The sequence below is a fragment of the Cavia porcellus genome, unplaced genomic scaffold (genome assembly GCF_034190915.1).
Source record: "Cavia porcellus strain 051 isolate PalLab524CR breed Dunkin Hartley unplaced genomic scaffold, mCavPor4.1 scaffold_4, whole genome shotgun sequence".
Classification (NCBI taxonomy): Eukaryota; Metazoa; Chordata; class Mammalia; order Rodentia; family Caviidae; genus Cavia; species Cavia porcellus.
In genome coordinates, this window is record NW_026947487.1 from 24,760,547 (window position 1) to 24,772,765 (window position 12,219).

The following is a 12,219-nucleotide window of genomic DNA, read 5'->3' on the forward strand; positions in this document are numbered from 1 at the left end:
ACTATTTGTAAAAGGACAATATGTAAACATCAACTAGTAATTTCTTACTGTTTATTTTTTCTCTGAACATATGCATTATTTCTACCCAATTTCTATTTTGTTTAGTCTTTCTTTAAATAAAATTTTAAAAATAGTGACAAATATGACTTGAAGTTCAAGCATGACTCAGAGCACCTATATTCAGCCAAAGTGCTTCCCTGTCTGGAATCTTAAAATTATTTAATACTTTGGCCTACCCATTCCATTGCTGCAAACTTACCTCCAAATAATGTCATAAGCAAACACAATTATGGCAGGAAAATTGAAACAATGTGAACCTTAGCAATTATAGAATGTTAAATGACCTGCTTATACAATAAAATATTTTATTCCAAGAACTCTATTCCAAGGAGACATTTTATGAGATGAGAATGTCACGGTATGATATCAAAGAACAAGGCAGATTATAAAACAGACTATCCACCATTTCACCATACAACCACAAAGTCAGAAGAGAGAAAGAGCTAAATGAAAACACACCAATATCCTATCTCTAATTTTCTGAGATTAGGATAGATATAATTTCCACTTTTCCTTCTGCTTGTTAACATTTTTTGTGTCTTAGATGAGCAAATATCATTTTTGTAATGATATCAATTATTTTAAATTTAACAAAAGCATTTGCTTACACTTAAATATCTATAACCACTACTTCTCAATGCTGCTTCCCATGAAGAAAATTTTGGAATCGTCAAAGAGAAGTACTGAAAGGGTCACAGGAATAAGTAATAAACTAACATCATCAGACAAAGGAGTTATTTTTAAATTCTAAAATACATAAAGAATGTCACTTTGGCACCACCCTGGTCAGAGAGAGAACAGAGAAAGTTCCCAGCTAGAACAAGATGAAGCCCAGGCCAAATCTCTCTGAGCCAAGACTTTGGTTGCTTTCCACTCCTATTCCACTCCCCCATCCCCCATGGTTATTTTTCTCCATAATCCAGTCTTTTGCTTCTAATTGTTCCCCAAACTCCACAAAAATTACTCGCAATACTGCCATCAATATTCTCTCTGTTTTCAAATACAATAGTCACATTTGATCGTTCTTTCACATTAATGATCTCCTAGTTACAGCTGATTCTTTGAACATCTGTCCCCTTGAATCTTGTAACATGCTAGGTGTTGGATATACTGTTGGTTGCCTCTCTGATGGGCATAACCCCGTGCACACAAGCTTGACAGCTAATCTCTTGCTAACACAGTGCCAGTTGATTTCAGGTGTGGGCAGCAGTATGCCCAGAGGAAGTGGGTCTCTCCCACACTGTAGGGAATAGACCATGTTGATCCAAACCAATCCAGGAAGTCTCATTCCCCCTAGCTGTAATTAGTTCAGAATTTGTTTCATATACATGATTTCTGACCATTATTACCCATGAGTAAGTTCATTCCTGTTTTTGAACTCAGGTTTTAATGTTCATCTCTGTAAGAGGGTTTTTGTGATGAAGGGTGGACAAGAGAATCACCAAAAGCTAAGGTTGACAAAGCCTGGAAGTATTTCCCACAGACTTCCCGTATGTGGGATAGTGTGCTCTGCTGACATTGAAGGCACTCTTAGTCAGAGATTCAGCTCCTGCTGGGTGTGGTAAGGCATGCCTCTGATCCCAGTACTCAGGAGGCTAAGGCAAGAGCATCATGATGAGTTCAGAGCAAAGGCAAACTACATAGCAAGAACCTGTCTTGGGGAAAAAAAAAATCTTCAGTTCCTTACAACGAAAGATAGTTTAGTTGATATTGATACGTTCTCACCTGCTGGTTTTCCTGCCATCCCCAGGGGAGCCAGAAGAAGAGGATGTGGCTGGCTGATTTGGCAGGTGGGTGTTACTTGTCAATCATAGAGATCTAGAACACATGCACAGAAAAACATTTTCCCAATCTTGCACCTGGGATCAACCAGAAAGCGCCAACTTCCATTCTGTTACAAGATCAAGCAAGTTTTTGATAGCACAGCCGAGATCTGACATCAGTCTGAGGAATGGAGGATACAAAAGACCTAAGCTACTAACCTCATGGCCACTGTGCTCTTCCTTTCTCAGTGGCTTGCTCTTAGTCTGCAGAGCATGCAGTCTTCTTTTCCTGCCTTTAATAAATGTAAAACCTTGCTGCCTTTATTTATTTGTCTTGCCCAATTCTTTGTTCACAAGAGCAAGAACCTGAAAACCATTTCTAGAAGGAGTCCACAGCACCCTAGAAACTCGGTGACATACCTGTTCTTCAGACTCTTTCCTGAGTTCTACCCAGGCTTTGCATGTTAGTATTCTGGAGTTTCATCTTTGGCTTTCTTCTTTTAGTCAGTCACTCTGTGTTTTCTCCCTTCCATTAGGATTATTTCAACTATATATTCTTACTTATTGGTGAACATAATTACTTATTGAGAGTCTGCTATGAGCCAAACCCTGCTCCATGTATTGAGAATATGTATTCTGATAAATAAGACTGCTAAGTCCTTGGAGAAAAGAATGGTTATACACACAAGGGGATGCCTTTCCATGTCCTTAGTTTTTAGATGTTCTCTTTTGTGACTGTGTTCAGTTATTACCTGTTTTCCTATTTCTCTTTTCAATGTGGACTCATAGGAGTTCTTTATTTTAGACATTACCTTTTTTTACCAGTCTTTACTTTTAAGTATTCCGTAGTTGTCTCTTAAGGATTTTGCAAAACCAGTAAAGTTATCTAGATCCAGAGTGTTCTTTCTAAAAAAATTCTTTCGCTCGTTTTCCGTTAACTGGTTCTAAATACCCTGTAATACTTTCATACTCTTGAATGGTTTCACACTGCCTTGATATGTTTGAAGCCATAGTATACGAAGTTCAAATATTTTAAGGAAAGAGACACCATGGTAACTACTGTTAAGGCGGGTTATCTTGTGGTGAAGCATTAGGTTGCTGAAATTATTATGCTTTGACCTGTATTGTTACGTTGTTATGTCCTCTTTTATCTCAATCTCCCCCTTTTTTAAAAAAAAATTTTATTTTTTTATTTTTTTATTATTATTTTTAATTAAGGGGAAAAATTCAAAAAAATTAGCAGGATATATTATAGTAACTTTTCTGATTTCCTATTAACTTGATTTGAAGTCCTGTATTGCTCCCACCATCTTGTTTTGACTGATTTTACTCTGTTCTGTTCTGTTTGATAGTATCAAGTTTGAGGGTATAGGCAACTACTTTGAAGACAATAAGACTCACTATGATGCTCATTTTGAAGTTCTGTAATGTTTCCAATGTTTAGGTTTTATTGGTCTTGTTCTGTACTGTTTTGTTCAATTTTATTATAACTAATGACATAGGCAATTCTTTTTAAGGTAGCAAAAGGCATTATGGTAACCATTGTTGATTACCTTGTATTCTGTTTTTACATCATGTGCTATGTCTATCCTTTGTTTTGACTGACTGCTTTGTTTTATCATATTTGGTTTTACTCTCTTCCAAAAAAAAAAAAAAGTAATATGAACTATGGGAGTAATAAAACCCAAAATGTGTAAATGTTGTTGTAAAAAAGAGAGGGGAAAAAGTGCTCTAAAGGATACAACTACAAGTGTGTTTAGGTGTGTTAAGATAAGACCATATTACTAAGTTTTTGTTGGATCATTGAACACAGCTGTTTGTAGTCTCACTGTTTGAATGTCCACTTTGTATGCTTTAATCCTGTAACTTGAACAACTATTTCTAAGATGACAATATGTAATCTATTAACTAGTGATTTCTTACTGGTTTTTTTTTTTTTTTTTGAGATTCTGTATTACTTGTACCCTTATACTGTTTTGATTTTTTCCTTTAAATAAAAATAAATAAATAAAATACTCTTATATTTTAAAAAAAAAGAATTCTTTCATCATAAGCCAGTGTTAAGGAATCATATTCTTCTAGAAGCATAACTACATTTTCAACTATATTCTCAAAGCTTGTTTGAATTAAGGCTAAAACTTCCTTCTGTGAACAACTTTAGTTGCATCATACAAACTTTTAAATATGCAGTTTCTTTCTTTAGGTGTGCTTCCAAGAACTTTCTCGTTTCTGTTATGATTTGTTTTGTGATCCACGAGTTATTTAAACCTCTCTCAGTTTTCACATATATTTATTTTTATCTTATTATCATTTTTGAATGATTTCTAACTCAATTACATTTGTGGTCATGAAACATGTGCTACTTTATGTTAATAGTTTAATTTTGTTAGTCTTCCATTTTGACAGAAGATATGTGACTTTGTATGAACTACCCATTTTTTCATAAAAAGAAATCCATCTTTCCGTTCCGTTGTTCTGTATGTGATCACTAAGAAAATTTGTTAATATATTGTTCAAATTTTCCCTCTTTATTGACTGTGTTGTTAGTTACTAAAAGAGATGTGTTAAAATCTTTCATTATGATTATAGATTTGTCTGTTTCTCTTTATATTTTACTTTGTATCTTTCCTTTTATATTATAAAGCATTCTCACTTTTGCTTTGCACATTTTGAAGCTGCATTACTAAGTGTATACATCCAAATTTTGAATTAACACATCATGCCTCAACAAAGATACTTTATCTCTAGAAATTTTTTGTCCCTGCAATCTATTTTTTAACAAGTTAATAAAGTGGCAGCATTTTCTTTTGGAAAGAATTTGTCTGCTTTATGTTTTTCCACCCTTTTAATATCAAAGCTTATCATTCCTACTGCTTTTTTGATTCCATGATATTAGTATCATTGCAATGCTCTAATTATAGTTTGTTTCCTAAATAAGATTATTCACTTCTCAAGAGAAACAGAAAACAGAACTGACATTTCTGAAATTATGGTGTATGGTTTTGAATATGATTGGCTTGCTATGGTAAGCCCTGTTCTGTCTCTAAAGACCAGTTCTTGTTTTTACTGAATTCATGGACTCTTCCGGAACAATTTAGCTATGTGGGTGGATGGCAGAGCCAGAAGAGGGAAGAAGCATCCAGGAGAGGAGGTGGCAGTGGTAAGCAGTGCTAAACGAAGTGTGGCTGTGGCACATTCAGACATCTACAAGGAACAAGCAGGTAATTAATCTGGGGGTCTTTTATTAGTGCAATCAGGTAATTTAATCAGTTATCAAATCAGAAGTAAACTGTAGCAATTACGTGCCTTTCTAGAGGCACCTAATTGCCATTGACCAATAGTTACCTTGTTCGAATGTTGCCAAATCTTTTTTTAGAAAAACACCCAAGCCTGGATTTAGGTAAGAAATCAATTACATTTGAAATTTTCACAGCTAATTCTTTTTTAAATTCCATGCAAGTGAAATAAATTATCTCTGTTGCCTACATTCACAAGTGGTCTACTCCACTTGCAAATTCTGGGAGGGAACCTAGGTAGCTTCTAGAGAAAGAGAAAAATCGCAGAAAGTCCTTTTTCATCCCTGCTTATCTAAGTGTAATAACCTACTCCTTTTTACAAAGGGAACACCCTCCTGAGAACCATAAACTTAATTCACAGCCCCTCTCTCAGTTAATGGGTCTTGAGATCCTTGGCCTGGTTGACTGCCACAAACAACATGATTACCTGGTTCTCTGGAGACAGAAAGAAAAAAAATAGTAGGAAGTAGAAGTGGGACACACAAATGAGGTGGTACTAAAAAGCTGCTACCAAAATAAAATTCAGAACTTGCTGACCGCACTCCTCCAACATCTGAATTTGTATTAATCATACTAATCTCAGACAAGGTTAGTCCAGCCAAGAAACCAGCTCAGCCCCATCATCTTTCCTCATTCAGTGTAGGTCCATCCCCTACTGAGAAAAAATATGGAAAAAGAAGGAAGTAAATTTAAAAACGCCAAACAACATCCATATGATATGTAAACATGTGTACATACAAAGTCCTCAGTGTTCCTGCTTATTTGTCACTGTTTTAAATTTTTTTGTTGTGAAATATCATCAGAGTATATACTGCCACTAGGAGGTGACTCACTGAGTAGCTGAACAGCAAGGTGTTCTTCAGCAAAAAGAAGAAAACGAATTGTGCCCCTGTGGCTTCCAAATCATTTTTAGATGCCATTACATATGTTATTTTATGTAGTGCTCAAAACAGAACTGTGAAGTACTTCTATTTTACAGCGAGAAAACTGAAGCACAGAGGAGATAAATGACTCACCAAGGTCACAGTTTAATCGGCGTTAGTGCCAGGATTCAAAACTAGGACTCCTGTACCTTCTGCTTCATCACACCTTCCTGGTAACAGTTGGAGAGAATCTCCGCCCCGGCCGCGGATTATCAGCAAGACTCTGACACAGTAGAGACTGAGAAGCACAGACAGCAACAGCTCAAAACCAGAGAGGCTGGAACCGAACCGCGGGGGTGGGAACCACAGGAGGGAACACAGAGGCCTGCTCAATGGACCATCGTGAGTAAACCCTTCAGTGTGATTTTAACCTCACCCCTAAAACAGCTTCTCACCTTCCCCGCAGGGACATGCTTCCTTCCCCCTCCACGCACAGACCAGGTTGCAACATCACTTCTCTGAGTGTAAGCCACTAGTAGCCCCAAGTCCAAAGCAACTGCTTTTCTGTGTCCCTTTTGTCCGCCCCTTCTACAACACAATCAAATCTTTATTATTTTACACTGTCATCTGAGATTGTTTAACTATCTACCATGATATTCTTGGCTGTTAACTAAGTTAATATGTATCACCACAGTTTAAAAAAGCAAAGTCCTCACATACCTAAGAACATTGTGAAGGGGAAATTCTATCTGATTTCATTACAATTTTAATTAACAAAATTGTATTCACACATGTTTAAAAATACTAGTAGAATAAAGCACATGGCTATACCATGTTATTCTGGCACATTATTTAACTAGTTGTGTGATAATTATACTGAATTAGTTATACAACAAAACGATGTTTTTCTTTAGATAAAATAAACAAGCAACAGAATAGATTGTTAGATAAATTTTCATTCCCTCTTAAATATGAATAATATAAAATTTTTTTATAAAAGATTTCACTGAAAAAGAAAATCTTCCTTCATGTGCTGCTCCTTGTCCAATGCTCAGATTGTCTCTTGAGAGAGCCAATAATTATTGTTTAGCATGTTCATTATCAAAGGTTTATTTTAAAGTAAAATAATACATGTACAGATTGATCATCTCAAATCCAAAATTCCAAACTCCAAAACCATTTGAGCACTGATTTGATGTCACAAGAGAAAAATTTCATGCCAAAACTTATGTGATAGATTTCAGACAAAATGCAGGTATATAAAAACTATTACAGAAAATTTCCTTCAAGCTATGTGTAGACATGCATACAAAACATATGTCAATTTTATTTTGGATTTGGGTCCCATCCCCAAAATATCTCATTATATATAGTCAAATATTATAAAATCTGAAAAAAAATTCAAAATGTGAAACCCTATTCATCTCAACTTTGTTAGATAAGGCATACTTAACCAACACCACCCATCTCCCAACATGATGAACAGAGCCCTGGGTGAGCCACTCTCTGCTGGACAGCTGCTCCTCTAAATATGACCACAGGTCCATCTTGCCCACAACTACATTGTGTCTCTAACAATTCCTGAGGGTTTAATGAAACATTTAATAGCACAAATCTACTTCTATTTACTTCAACAACTACTTGTCACAATGTATTGGAATGAATTATGTAAGGAAGGGAGAAATCATATGAAAAGTATCCTCCTAGATACTAGCAAACAAAATTAAGTTTCATGTACATATTTTCCACGCAAATGAACCAAACCTAGCTGAGTTCTCGCAAGGAAAGTACTTGAACTGGGCAAACAGAATCATTTACATTTAACTAAAATTTCACTTAATTTTGTTATGAAATTCCTAGTCTCAAAAACTACTTGCTGCTCCCTGTTTGAATGTCCACCTTGTGTTCTTTGATACTGTGATTTGAGGAACTATTTTCAAGAAAATAGTGTGTAATCTACTAGCAGGTAATTTCTTACTGTTATGGTTTTTTGTTTTGTTTTGTTTTGTTTTGTAGTTCTGTATTGCGTGTACCCTTACGCCGCTTTGGTTTGTTTTGTGTTTTTCTCTTTTTCCTCTTAAATAAAAAAATAAATAAATAAATAAATAAAAAAACCTACTTGCTGATAAAATTGGAAAGAAGTATGAAATATAAATGACCTTTATTTTAAGAATGCGGAGAGAGACCCCCTGACCCACCGGGATCCAGCATTCTCCCCCGGGTCTGGCATTCTCTCGGTCAGAAGCGTGGAGTGGGGGCATACATGTAGCTTAGGTTTGGGGTGGTGCCTAAGGGGCATTACTGATGCACAGGTAGCCCATTGGTATTCATTTCACGCCACAGGTAAATTCCTAGGGGTGGGAAAGATGGAGCCCTTGGTTCCACCTCCAATGCTGTTCACCAGCTACAGTGTCTGGCCTAGGGCAAGATTCTTTCACTTGCTTATGGATACATCTTGACAAACATATAGCCACAAAAAGTACATGCTGTAGGGCCAGGGATTTAGCTCAGTAGTGTAAGCACTTGCCTGGCAAGCACAAGGTCGTGAGTTCAATCTCTAGTACTGCAAAAAAAAAGAGTACATACTGAATTGGGGGGGGGGGGTGGTAATACGGGAATCAATCTCACTACCTTGTGCTTGCCAGGCAGGCATTTATGCTGCTGAGATAAACCCCAGCTGTAATTATTTTAAAAGAGAATCACTTCAAATTTTCCATCTTGATGATAAATTTCTCATTGCCCTGTACAAGGATTATTGTCTTATGAAGGGGTCAATGATTATTAAACTGGTATTTGTTATCTACTTTTATAATACAAAAATTCATGTAGTAATTTTAAGAAAAAAAATTTAAATCTCCAGCAATTTCTTTGATCCACATATCCAAGATCTTTAGCTAAAACTAATAAATCCATGCTTTTTTTTTCTGAAAAATTTCAAAGGCACCACAACTTGTATAAAACTGAGCTACCCCAAAAGCCCCCGTTATCTTTGGTGCCACCTGCAGTATAGAGTCACCTAAGTCATGGTCTGGTCCCTCTGAATCATGGCCCAATAACAGCAGAAAAAGTCAAGATGAAGTCTCACAGTTCTCTGCTGTGGACTGACGTGAGGGAGGCTGTTCTGTATGTATTTTCCTCAACTTCAAGCCAGAATTACAATAATCCATAACTCATTCCAGCAGTCACTCTAAAACACGTAATTCTAACTCTAAAACAACTTGGAAAACACTATTTGATGCTGACAAAATTCAGCAAGTTTATCTCATGAAAATTGAAAAGAGACAAAGAATAATATAATGAGGACATGCTGGCACACATCTGTAATTCCAGAATACGGGAGGCTGAGGAGGAGAGTTGCTGTGAGTTTGAGGGGAGCCTGGGCAATGTAGTGAGCTGAAAGCTAACCTGCACTAGATAGTGAGATCCTGTGTCAAGAAACCAATAATAATAAAAATAATAATAATAATAATAATGAAAAACATTTGCTATATAGCAGAGGTTATTTTCTCTCCTTCCTGGAATATTGAACCTTCTAGATTACTTGCTCACATGTCTGAATATTGCTTTAGTTGATCAAATAATCACACAACCCAACTACCTTACTAAGCCTCACTTGCCCAAACAAAAAGGACTCAGAATATATGCATCACCAATGAAATAACAAATAAAAATATCATGTAAATTGACAATTCACTTTGAGAAGAAAAGAACATGAATTTGACAAATAAACTAGATTCTCTTGCAACGCAAAGGCCAGATGTCCAATATCAGTTTTACTATGCTAAAATCAAGGTACTGACAAGGTCACCCTCCCAAGGCCATTCTTACATCTTACGCCTTCTGGTCCCCAAATTCCTCTAATCTGTATTTCATGGTCACACATCTCTCTCCTGTTTTATCTGTTTTCAAATAACCCTCTATCTGTCTTTTAAAAGACATTTGTGATGGCATTTAGAGCCTCCTCAGATAACCCAGAATAAGCGCTTCATCTCGTGATCCTTAACATCTACAAAGATGCTTTGTTCACAATGCATGCTCCAGGATTTAAAATGTAGATACCTTTGTCAAGGGGGCATTTTTCAGAATGCCACACAGAGCAAGACCACAGTCCAATCACTTGTGAAAAGAAACCTTACTTAAGTTTCACACAGACTCTTTTGTCACATCATCATTTATAAGTCAGATGTTTGGAGAGTCCTGGTCAAGAGGTCAGTCACAATGCAGTTTATAAATTAATGAATTACCCACCATTCAGGCAATCACTGGCCAACTGAAAAGCTGATTCCTTTACCATCTATCTGGTAATATTAAAGATATTACAATGGCAAGAGGCAATGTTTTTCTATTTTTAGTTGAGTGTAAATGACTAATAAAACCACATATATTTAAATTATACATCATCATTTTTAGATTCATATATGTTGTGAAATGATTACTACAATAAGCTTAATTAACATACTCAGCACCTTATTATACCAATACTTCATTTTCTACACTTGGAAGCATTTTATCATAACGCAAGTCAAAAAACACCTTTAAACAAAAAGAAAAACGATCTTGGCAGCTCACTCCCACAGATTAAAACAGTCAAATGAACACTCTCACAGATGATTCTTTGACACATCCATAATTTAATGCATTTTTCATATACATAAAAATTGGCAAGCCAAATATACTATTTTGTAATTTGCTGTTTCAGTTAAAAGTGTAGTAAAGACTTTTTCATCTCAATAATTTTATGGCAACATCACGCTCTCGTAATGGTATAATTAACTCTTTTCTCATCTCCCCGATTTCCCTCCCTTACACCCGTGTCCACCCCCCCTCCTCTCACACTGTTATCAAGTAACAGTCTCCTTTCTACTTTCCCATCACTCTTGTTACCTTCCGTGCATTAGAAAAGCATATGATACTTGTCTTTTTGAATCTGGCTTATTTTTCTTAACATGATGATTTCCATTTCTTTCTGCTTTCCTGCAAATAACATTATTTTATTTTACTTTATAGCTGAATAATACTTCAGTGTATACTTCACATTTTTTTTATCCATTCATCTTTATGGGCAACTAGGCTAGCTCCATATATTGCTATTATGAATCATGCCTCGTAAACATAGGGCCACAGGTTTCATTCTAATACGCTGACTGTAATTCCTTCAGATAGATGAGAAGCGATATAGCTATGTCATATGGCAGTTCTATTTTTAGTTTTTGAGGAAGCTTGATACTGATTTCCATAGGGGTCCTATTAATTCACATTCCCATCAGCAGTGTAAAAGGGTTCCTTTGTCCACACACCCTTGTGAGCATTCACTGAGTTCCTGACGACAGCCATTCTGACTGGGGTGACATGGAATCTCCACAGAGTTTTGATTTACATTTCCCTAATAGCTAATGATGTAGAACACATTTTCATGTTGCTATGAACATTTGTATTTTTTCTTTTGAGAGGTACCTGTTCAGTCCAGTTGTTCCCTTAAGAATTAGGTTATTTGATTTTTGATGTTAAGTTTTTTGAGTTTCAGAAATTAGTCCTGTTGAGAAGAATAGCCAACAAAGATACTCTCTCCAGCTGTAGGCTGTCTCCTCACTCTGTTGTTTCCCTTGCTGTGCAGAAACTTCTTTAATTTGATGTAATTCCTTTCAGTGATTCCTGCGCTCTTCAAGTCCTATCAGAAAGTCTTTGCCTGTGCTTGTGAGTTCACATGTTTCCCCTATGTTGTCTTGTAGCAATTTCAGAGTTTCAAGTCTTAAAACTAGCTCTTCAATCCATTTCAAATTTTGTGTTTTTTTGTACAGGATGAACAATGGAGAGATCTAATTCAACCTTCCACGTATGGATATTCAGTTTTCTGGGTACCATTTGTTCCTGAGGCAGTCTTTTCTCCAACCTATGTTTTGTCTTGGAAGAGATAATATTTTTGCCTAGCAAACACATTCTTTGATTACCCTACATGGCTTTTTTGAAAGTGTTATAGTTTGCAAACTACCTCGAGACTACCTTTTTTTAAAATGTGCACAGGATACTGTGACTGAGAACAGATAGTTATAAATAAGGAGACAGAGTTTATTTCAAAAAGTCAAGTGAGGCTCTGGGAAAATAACTGGCCATGTTCTGGGTTCCTAGTGTTTAGCTTTCAGCTGCTAAGGTATGTAAATGATCCCATCCCAGAGCCCAGCTGCTGTATGTTGAGATGTGCTGATGAAACTAAATTGTGATTCTAGAGAACACAAATCA